The sequence below is a fragment of the Dipodomys spectabilis genome, unplaced genomic scaffold (genome assembly GCF_019054845.1).
Source record: "Dipodomys spectabilis isolate Male_0828 unplaced genomic scaffold, ASM1905484v1 ptg000145l, whole genome shotgun sequence".
NCBI classification, from domain to species: Eukaryota; Metazoa; Chordata; class Mammalia; order Rodentia; family Heteromyidae; genus Dipodomys; species Dipodomys spectabilis.
In genome coordinates this window covers 26,813,974-26,823,812 of record NW_024870822.1, presented here as the reverse complement: position 1 = coordinate 26,823,812, position 9,839 = coordinate 26,813,974, and positions in this window count along the sequence as shown.

The window sequence follows — 9,839 nt, the reverse complement described above, 5'->3', positions numbered from 1 at the left end:
GCTCAGGGGAGGCTGGGAAGGTGGCTCAGTGGTAGAGTGCTTGCCTTGCATGCATGATGCTCTGGGTTCGATTCCTCAGCACCACATAAGCAGAAAAAGCCAGAAGTGGCATTGTGGCTCAAGTGGTAGAGAGCTAGCCTTGAGCTGAAAAGCTGAGGGACAGGGTCTCATAAGTGTACTGAAGATTTGACATTATTCTAAGTGCAAATGGAAGCCATTGGAGCATCTGAAGAAGTGTCATGTTACGGCTTATATTTTGTAAGGACCATTGTCACTGGTAATAAGAAACAAGGGCTTATAGATGAAACAGTGAGGAAGCATTTTTGTGAGAGTCTAAGGAATCACACGGGTTTGGAAGGGATGACTTGGATGTACATTAGCAATAAAAATAGGGGAGAGGTAGGTAAGTCTGCTGAGAGTTGAGGTTGATCCTATTCATTTAATCTGTCAGTGGAGAGACCAATTGTGGTTTAGGAGGAGAGAAGGTGAACAGACTGTAAGGTCAATGTATTTATCGCACTTGCTTAAAATGATCTGTCTCGCTATTCAGACAATTAGTGTATTAAGGGATAAGACTCTACCTTATTTACCTTCATGTGTAGTATGGGGTTTGGTGTATGATCAATACATTTTCAGAATGAAATAATACATTAGTAGTGTGAGATAAATGTCCTGTATGAAAACAGCCCCTTCTCTCAAACCATAGACCTCCATGACTTTCCCCATTACTCAATCTGGGTCCCCCATCATTGCAAAATATCCCAGGGGCACTCTTATTGTGGGCACATAAAGACTCACAACGACAAAGATACTCCTATACACAGCCCGGCACATTTGAGACTCACACAGACATTTTCAGTCAGATTCACATGCAGATAGGCCCACTCAACACACATTCATACACACACACACAGAATGAGAGAGGAAAGATAGTGCATATAAAAATCAGTGCACACACAAACACCTTTCTTTACTTGCACTATTTTCACAGATGGCATATTCATTCACACAAAACCCCCACATAAACACACACACACACATACACACACATTTCCTCACGGAAAGATACACACCCTTTGACAGCACACTTCACACACATCCACAGGCACAGGTCCCTCCCACATCCTCCCACACCCAGAGAAGCCGCTGCTACGTAAGTGGACAGGGCAGGCACGCGCTCACACACTCGCAGACCCACCCACACGCAGGCGTGCTCTCACACATGCTGCCGGGGCACTCGTGGTCAGCCCTGCGGCTGCAGCTGTGACCTCCGGGTCCCTAGGGCCTCTGTCTGGACTATGCCTCATCACTTCCTGCTCTGCGGCTTCCAGCTCCAAACTCGAACTCCAGACTCTCTCCAGAGACTGTCTCATCTCCTCTCCAGCCTCTTCTCAGGACCATCTCTCCCATCTGTTTGGTGTTTCTAACTGCCTCTTCCCTAAGATTTGCTCCTCCCCCCCCCCCCCCCCCCCAGTTCTTCTCTTTTTCCTGTCCAGCGCTGTCCCATCCCAGCCCTGTTCAGGTCATCTCTTTTCCCAATCTGTTTGCCTCCTACCCAGCTCCCAGCTTTGTCACATCTCTTCTCCCAACTAGTTCTGCCTTTGCTACATGTCCTTGCTCTGTCCTCAGCCCTGTTACTTGGTCCTCTGATTTCAGCCTGCTCTTCCCCCCATATCCCCACATCTGGGCCTCTGGAACCACAGCTGGTTCTCATTAGGAGGGGGAGGGGCAAGACTGTTCATTGGGGCCTGAAACGTGATGTCAATTCCCCACTCTTTCGTTTGCACAGTCCCCCCCCCCTCCAGTCCCCAGCCTGTGTGTCTATGGTACCTGGGAACAGTGGGACACACAGGAGAGGTGGGCTGTGGGGAGGCACAGAGGGACCACAAGGGAAACTGGGTGCTCTCTGGGAGGAAGTATAGGAGTAGCCCGAGGTACAGAAGGGGAAGCAGGCTAGGGGAGCTGGCACCGCCTAGGCCTCCTCCCTCAACTTCCTGTCCCAGGGCCAGTGAGGGGCAGGACCAGAAAGACAACAAGGCTGAGGAGGGGGGCTAGGAAAGGCACATGGGCTGGAAGAGGAGGAGGAGGCTAGCCTGAGTGAGTGAAGGGAAGCAAAGAGACAGTGTTAGATAGGCATTTAAAGAAAAAGAGGAAGAGAAGTGAGAGTGTTGGTAGGAAGATGGCAAGGAGCAAAACTAAAGGAGAGTAAATATGTAAAGCAGAGTGAGTGGAGACACAACAGCCAGACCCAGGGAAGTTGGGAGGAGGAGCAGGAGCCCAGAGCTAGAGGATGGGGAGGGGAGAGAAAAGGAGGCGGGAGGAACAGAAGGTTGAAGAGCTAGCTTTCTTGGCTATCCCTGGGACAACCCCATGGGACAGTAGCCAGGGAAGTGCCAGGGCCTGGCTCTGTCTCTCCCAAGGATGCATTCCCAGGAGGCACTCCAGGAAGAGGTTGAGGACAGATGTGAGGGGGGTGGGGGGGGAGGGGAAGGCTCTATTTTCTGAGTTTTATGGTGTGCTGGGCCCTCTGCCAGGCAATTCACAGACAGTATCTCATTTAATCATCATAACAACCCTGTGAGGAAGGAATCCGGGCTTCCATTTTCCAGTGAGGAAATTGAGGCTCAGAGTGAAACAATTTTCCTGAGTTAAAGCAGCCTTAATTTGATCTTAGGACTATGCACTCTGTGCTGCCTGAGGTTTAGAGAAAAAAAAAAAAAAAGCGGAAGATGGAGAGGAAGAAATTGCAGGAAAGCTGAGGGGAAGATGGAAAGCAGGATGGAGGCCCAACGAAGGGTAAGAACCTGCAGGAAGACGACGACCAGGTGTTAGTCATCTGTAAGAGTCCAGCTGAGCAGCAGGGAGACGGAGAAGACATTAAATACAAAAGATGGGAGGAGGTGAAGTGGACAAGATTTGGCCACGGACTCTACAGGAAGTGTGAGAGAGTAGAACTCCGGATTCTAGACCAGCTCCAACAATTCTGGACTAGAAATCACAGCAATGTCATCAGGAAACTGCAAAGGAGAAGCCATTTTGGGAGGGGAGTTCCCATTGGGATCCTTACATGGAGATGTCACAGGCATAGATGGAGCTTAGGAAAGAGGCCTGGTCTAGATACATGGATTTGGACCAAGCACAAACAAGGTAACTGGAAGCCACAGGATTGGAAAGTGAGAGGACAGTGTAGGTAAGCATGCTGGGAACAGTGATGTAAAAAGGGGAATCTGAGGAGAACTTTATTCTTCTCAGAGGTGTCTTCACAGAAGTGAAAACACTTTTAGAAAGGGGAAACTACTGATATTTTTTCAGTGCTGCTGACAGTTCACAGAAGACAGAGGCTGAGAAGTGGACGTTGAATTCAGCATCAAGGTCACTGGTCATGGGGGAGAAATTCATGTCAGGAGACTGGCTTCTCCAGTGGAGAATGAGGGAGAAATGTAGTGACTCGTAACTACACATAGGCTAGATTTGATCCAGCATAAATTCACCCATCAATACGCGGTTGCTATATTGCCGACAGTAACAATATGTCACAATATGTCACAGGAAGGCAGGAGAGGAAAGTGCTTAGGACAGGGACTCCTGGGCCAAACCACCTGGGTTTGATTCCTAGCTGTGTGACCTTGGACAAGCCACTTAATTTTCTCAGTGCTTCAATTTTCTTATTTATAAAACAGGCATGATATTAATACCCACTCTGCTATATTCAGCAGTATCTGGAACAGTATCTGGAATTTAGTAAACTTTTTAAGTATGCAAGCATGGGCTATTATTATTGCAGCAGCTAAGAAGAGCCGCTCTTCTGTCAGACTACAGTTCAAACTGATTTGGCCACTTATGACACTATTCTAGGAAAGTTATTCAACCTTTCTAGGCTTTCATTTCTTCTGTAGTATTCAGATTAAAGTTCCTACACTAAATGGTTGGTAGGAGAGTGAAATGAAATAATGTTATGAACTACTTAGCACATGTCTGGCATGGACAGAAGGATCAATAAATGTTAGCTGCTACTATTGTATGACACATACAACATCCTGGAGAAAGTGCTTTTCTACAGATGAGGAATCTGAGGCCCAGAGAAGGGATCAGAGAGACAGAATAAAGCGCTGATAGATTCCAAAGCTAGTGCTTTCTGTCAGGACACATTATTTGACTGGCAGAGGAAGAACTTGGTATGCCCAGATAAAGGGTCATCTAGCTGGCCAGGCAACAGAACAGGACAATGACCAAAGTCACAATGTAGGAAAAAAAAATAGCTGGCAGTGTGTACAGGATGGGTTGGAGTTGAAGATTAGTAATGAGGTCATGTCAATCCATGCATAAGGACAGGTGAGCACGTGATTATAGAAGGGAAAGATAGTGCTAGAAACTTCAAGAATCCAAGGGGGTAGAAAGAGGAAGAAAGGAAAGAACTCAGAGTACGCATGTGAAATGATTCATGGATAGATGTATTCAATCACTATATTCAACACTAGAAATAGGACAGTGACTCAGACGAATCAAGTTTTTCCTACAGTGTTCAGAGGCAGGAAGATTTGGCAGAGATAAGGAGTACATGGTAAGGGACTAGCGTGAGGAAAGGGTGGTAGGCAGCAGAAGAGTAGCCCCAGTGCTGGACCCAGACAAGCAGAGTTCAGGCTGCAGAGGATGCCAGTGACGCCAGAGCTGGCAAGAAAGTTGGAGACCTAGCAACACAAAGATATCAAGGAGTGACAAGTTAGGGGAAGAGGTAGATTGCAGAGCAGGAGAACACAGAACAAGAATGAAGATGTTAGAGGGAAAATTAACTCACAAGATACCAAGTTCAAGCCTTAGAGTCACACACACACAGTCACACACACACACACACACACACACACACACACACACACACACACACACACACAGAGTAAAGTTAACTAAGTTAATCACTGAACACTTAATAATTTTCTTTCTGAATTCCCCCAAATAGCCTTACTCCCTCCTCCCTTCCTTTCTTCCTTTCCTCCCTCCTTTCGTGCTGGCACTGGGTCCACATTCTCATCTGGCTTGCTTGCTCATGGCTGGCACTGCACCACTTGAGCCATGCCTTTAATACAGCATTTCACTGATTAATTGGACGTAAGACTTCCAAGGACTTTTCTGCCTAGGCTTGCATCCATCCACTGGTCTCATTAACTAGGATCATAGGCATAAGCCACTGGTGTTGAGCAAAATAGCTTCGTCAAGGAGACACTGTTACCCCTATTTTCACTTGAGGAAAAGAAGCACAGGTTACAGATGATGTGTAACTAAGAGGTGTGAAGTATAGCTGTAGCTACCTCTTCTCTTTTTCTTCCCTTTCCTCCTCTTTTTTTTCCTTTCTCACCAGTCAAATGGGAGCCCGTTTCTAGGCTCTAAGAGATAATGAGCTTCTACCATGCAGCAGCTTAGAAAGAGAAATACAAACAAGTGCAGTCCCGTAGTGGGCAGAGAAGGATGTCTTGACTCAGGTTTGTAGGCTTTACATTGAACTACTCAGATGAGGTACCCTCTTACCAGCCACGGTGCTTGAGAAATGCCCTGGACTGGACAATAGAGCAGAAGGAAGAGGAGGCAGCAGAAAGCTGTTAAGGATCTGGGATCCAACAGCATGAACAAGTACCAGAGAGGAAAGAGCCCAAGCTTGCTTTTGTTAGCACTGACAGACAAAAGAAGCAAGAGGAGAACACAAGAATCAGAGAACTAACATGGCAAGTAACAGGAGCCAGACAGTCAGAAGCTGGGCTCAGGGTGAATGGATGGGACACTAGAAAAGGGAACAATCTAGAGCCCCTCAGAGAAGAGGGCCAGTAGAGGAAGGAGATGGTAAAGCATTTAGGTAGCCTAATGATATATCACACCTTTGGTTTCTTCTGACAATTCTAACAGATACCTGGCTCACTGAACATGGGTCTGCAAAATTCTAGTGCTTCTTAAACACATGCTACCTGAATGAATGCAAAATAGATGGGCGAGGAAGAAGATCTAGGAAAAAAATAACTCAAGGAAGAAGGAGAAAGGAGGGGAAAGCATACGATGAGGAAGGATAAGCTATGTGGGCAGAGGAGTGTAAATGTCTTAGGGGGTAAGTGGGTTGTTTGAAAGTTCCTCAATTACATGGGCAGCTGAGAAAGGTCTTCTGAAGGATGAATGAGAGTGAGGGATCTGCTCATGTATTCAATTATCGTTCTTTGCCAAGCACACACGTGGGACCCTGGAGTCACAAAGATGAATAATAGTCAACCTTGCCATCAAGAGCGTCCCACATTTATTGAGGAGACAGAACAGGGAGGAGGAAATGACCGTAGTGAAGCAAGAAGGGCTAGAAGAGTCACAGAAGGCAGAGTTTGTGGCTGGATCTGAGAAAGAAATGGCCGGGAGAGAAGAAAGTGAAAGATCTTTCAAGCAGACAAGCAAGTCTATGCATAGGGCCAAGGAACATGGAAAAATGCACCATCTTTGGGGAACTACAAGAAATTCAATACAGCTACAACTCAAAGTGTGGAGGAGCTAAGGAAACAGGACCGGCAATGAGGCTGGGGAATCTAGGGAAGTCAGATAATGCTCTTACAAGCTTCATTAAAAAGTGGAGATTTTTGTCAGGTGCCCATGGCTCATTTCTAGCTACTCAGGAGGCAGAGGACAGGAGGATTGTAGGCTCAAGTCAATCTGCACCAAAAAAAAGTTTGTGAAACCTTTATTTCAACATAAATAAGGCACACATCTGTCATCCCTGCTAAGGTGGGAAACAGAAGTAGAAGTATCACAAGCAGATGGCATGGCTCAAGCAGTAGAGTGCCTACTGAATAAGCTCAAAACCCTTGAGCTCAAATCCCAGTAGCACACATCACCCTCAAAAAGTAGACATTTCACTCAAAGGAAATGGAAAACACTAAAGAACATAATATGGGCAGATTTCCACTTTATGAAATTCTCTCTTGCTGCATCAAGAAGCAAGGACTGGAAGAGTAAAAATAAGAAGTTGTGGCTCAAGATGGTAGAGCACTGGCCTTGAACAAAAATAGAGGTGGTGGTGTCTCATGCCTGTAATCCTAACTGCCTCAGGAGGCTGAGATCTGAGGACGACAGTTTGAAACCAGCCTGGGCAGGAAAGTCCCTAAGACTCTGATCTCCAATTAAGCACCAAAAATCCTGAATGGAGATGTGGCTAGCCTTGGGCAAAAAAGCTCAGGGACAGCACCTAAGCCCCAAGTGAAAGCCCCGGGGGGGGGGGGGGGGATAAGGGGAAGGAGTGAGTGAGGGGTGGGGGAGAGAGAAAAGGAGGGAGGGAGGTATTGCAAACATTCAAATGAAAAGATGGTGAGGTAAGGGCAACCACAGAGGTGAGAGAGAACAGAGGATGAAACCTTGGATTGCTGGAGAGGGTAAACTTAAACAGATTCCAAGGACCTTCCCCAATAGGGGACATGTGGGTTTCTAATTTGCAAAACAAATAGGGGCAGTCATTTGGGGAAGAAATACTGAGTTCAGGTTTGCACATGGTAAGGCATCTGTCAGCTGCTCTATGGTAAAGATCAAATATTCAGCAGGTATGCAGGACTATAGCTCAGAAGGAAGCCAAAGTTGGTAATGCTCAGTCTGAAGATAACCCTGGAAATGGAGGAGATGGATTACCAGCAGTGTGTACCTAGAGGGAGAAGAAGGTCTAAACCCAAACCATAGGATGACATTTAGGGGCCATGCAAAGGATCCATTGAAGGCAAACTGAGACAGAATAGCCAGGAGGAGTTCTGTGAGTCCTTTCACACTGAAGTTTTCTGATCATTTGCTTGTCTTCCCCTATTAAACTGTCAACTTCTGGAGGGTAGAATAGTGACTTGCAGCTCTAGGTTCCCATGGCTTAGCAATGTAGCTGCCACAGTGGTACTCATTATATGTTAATTGAATACAACAATGGCTCAGAAGCCCAAACCAAGAACAAATTCGAAGAAAAATGAAAGCTCAACCATGTCAACTCCTGCTAAGAAGTCAAGCATGGAGGGCCTTTTGATTTTTTGAAAACCCTTTTGGTTTGTCAGGAGAGAGGTCACTTTTTCTCAGAGAGAACAGTTAAACTGGAGGGGGAGAAGTAAATGGGAAGAGAAGCAGGAACCGAAAATGTGGTAGAACAGAAAGCCTTCTAGTGAAAAGAATCTACAGAGTTAAGGAAGGCTAGGAGACTGGAGGATCTCCTGAGAGGAATGGGAGGGAGTGTAAAAGGAGGCATGGGAAAGACAAAGAATAATCAGTCCAGAGACATCCCTCAAGGAAGAGGGAGGGGATGGGATCCACAGCACAGGTGGAAGATTGGCCTTAAATAGAAGAAGTGTCTATTCATTACTATGGGAAAGAAAGCTGGAAGACTGAAGAAGATACAGATAGGATTTGAGTGAGAAGACAGAAAGTGGAGGGCATTCAAACTGGATAATCTCAACTTATTTAAAATGTAAGTAGACCTAGTTTTCTATTCTTAATTCCTCCCTTTCCTCCAATACCTACATCCATTTTTGTCAGGCTAAGGAACTCCATTCTTCAAAGTTCTCCAGTATTCACTTTCTCCTTTCTCCACCTTTCAGTTGCAGGCCAGCCTTACCCCTTCCTCAGTTCCTACAGCCACTCATGGTCTTCTTCCTGCTTTGGCTCCTCCTTCAATTTTCATAAGCCTATTAGAGTGGCATTTCGAAAATGAAGCTTGTTATATCACTCCACAGCTTTGAATGCTTTGATAACTTTCCATTATTCTTGCTGAAATGAACTTTCATATGGCCTGAGAGATGCTGCATGACCTAAATTTCTTTCTGCCTCCCCTGTGCCTCCCCTCGTTGTAAATGCCACACTTGCTGAACCACTCTGTCCCTCCAACACGTGATACTTCATTGCACACAGGCTTTATGTGCAGCTTGGACTATCCTCCACTTATTCCACCTCTCTTTCATTTGGTTGTCTCCCTGTGTATCCAAAAAGTTTAAGGTTAAACGCCATGTTCTCCAGAAAGCCTCTTTTGATCTTCCTGCTCTGGCTTATGTTTCCCTGCTGTGTGTTACCATGTTATGACTCACCCCACAGCATGTAAACTCCATGAGGGCAAGGACCATGTTCTATTTTGTTTATTCTTAAAATGCCCACTCCTCAATACCTAGCAGAATAGGTGTTGCATTGTTTACTGAATAAATAAACCAGTGGATTAATCAAGCAACTGAAAACAATGGGATGAGAGATGTAGGATAGAGTGTGAAGAAAATAGAAAAACTCATCTATGTTTTTATTTATGGAAGAATGAGTCGAGGAGGCAATTTGGTTAAGCAATAGTTTATAGAGGTGTCACTTAGTGTGGTGGAGAAACTCTAGGTAGAGTTGGGAAGGCTCAAGGACAATGACACAGTAACCAAAGAGTGGATAAAGGGATGGCTTTTACCCTATGAGCTAAAAGGGAAAGTACACAATCTGGAAGGAGTGGATTAGAAGAAAAGAAAAAAAGTCAAGGGCAAAAGGTCATTAGTTTAAAGAATGAAAGCTGGAAAGACGTTAGGAACTCTGAGCAGAAAACAGAACACAGCGTCTAGAATTTCAGAGATCACATAGTTCTATGGAGTGCTCCTGGGAGGAAAGAAGGCAACTGGGACTTGGACAAACTGTGAGGCTGGCATCAGAGAGACACTTAGACCAGGACAAAGCAGGATACAAGATGAGAGGAATCCAGGTTCCAAAGTGTTCAGGAAAGAGGGTGGAGCTTGGAGGCATATGAATGGGATGTAATGGGGTGAGCATTTTGCAGTTTACTTCACAGTTGGGATAACTCTCCCTTTAGTATCATCCAGGATCATCTCCTATGGGTT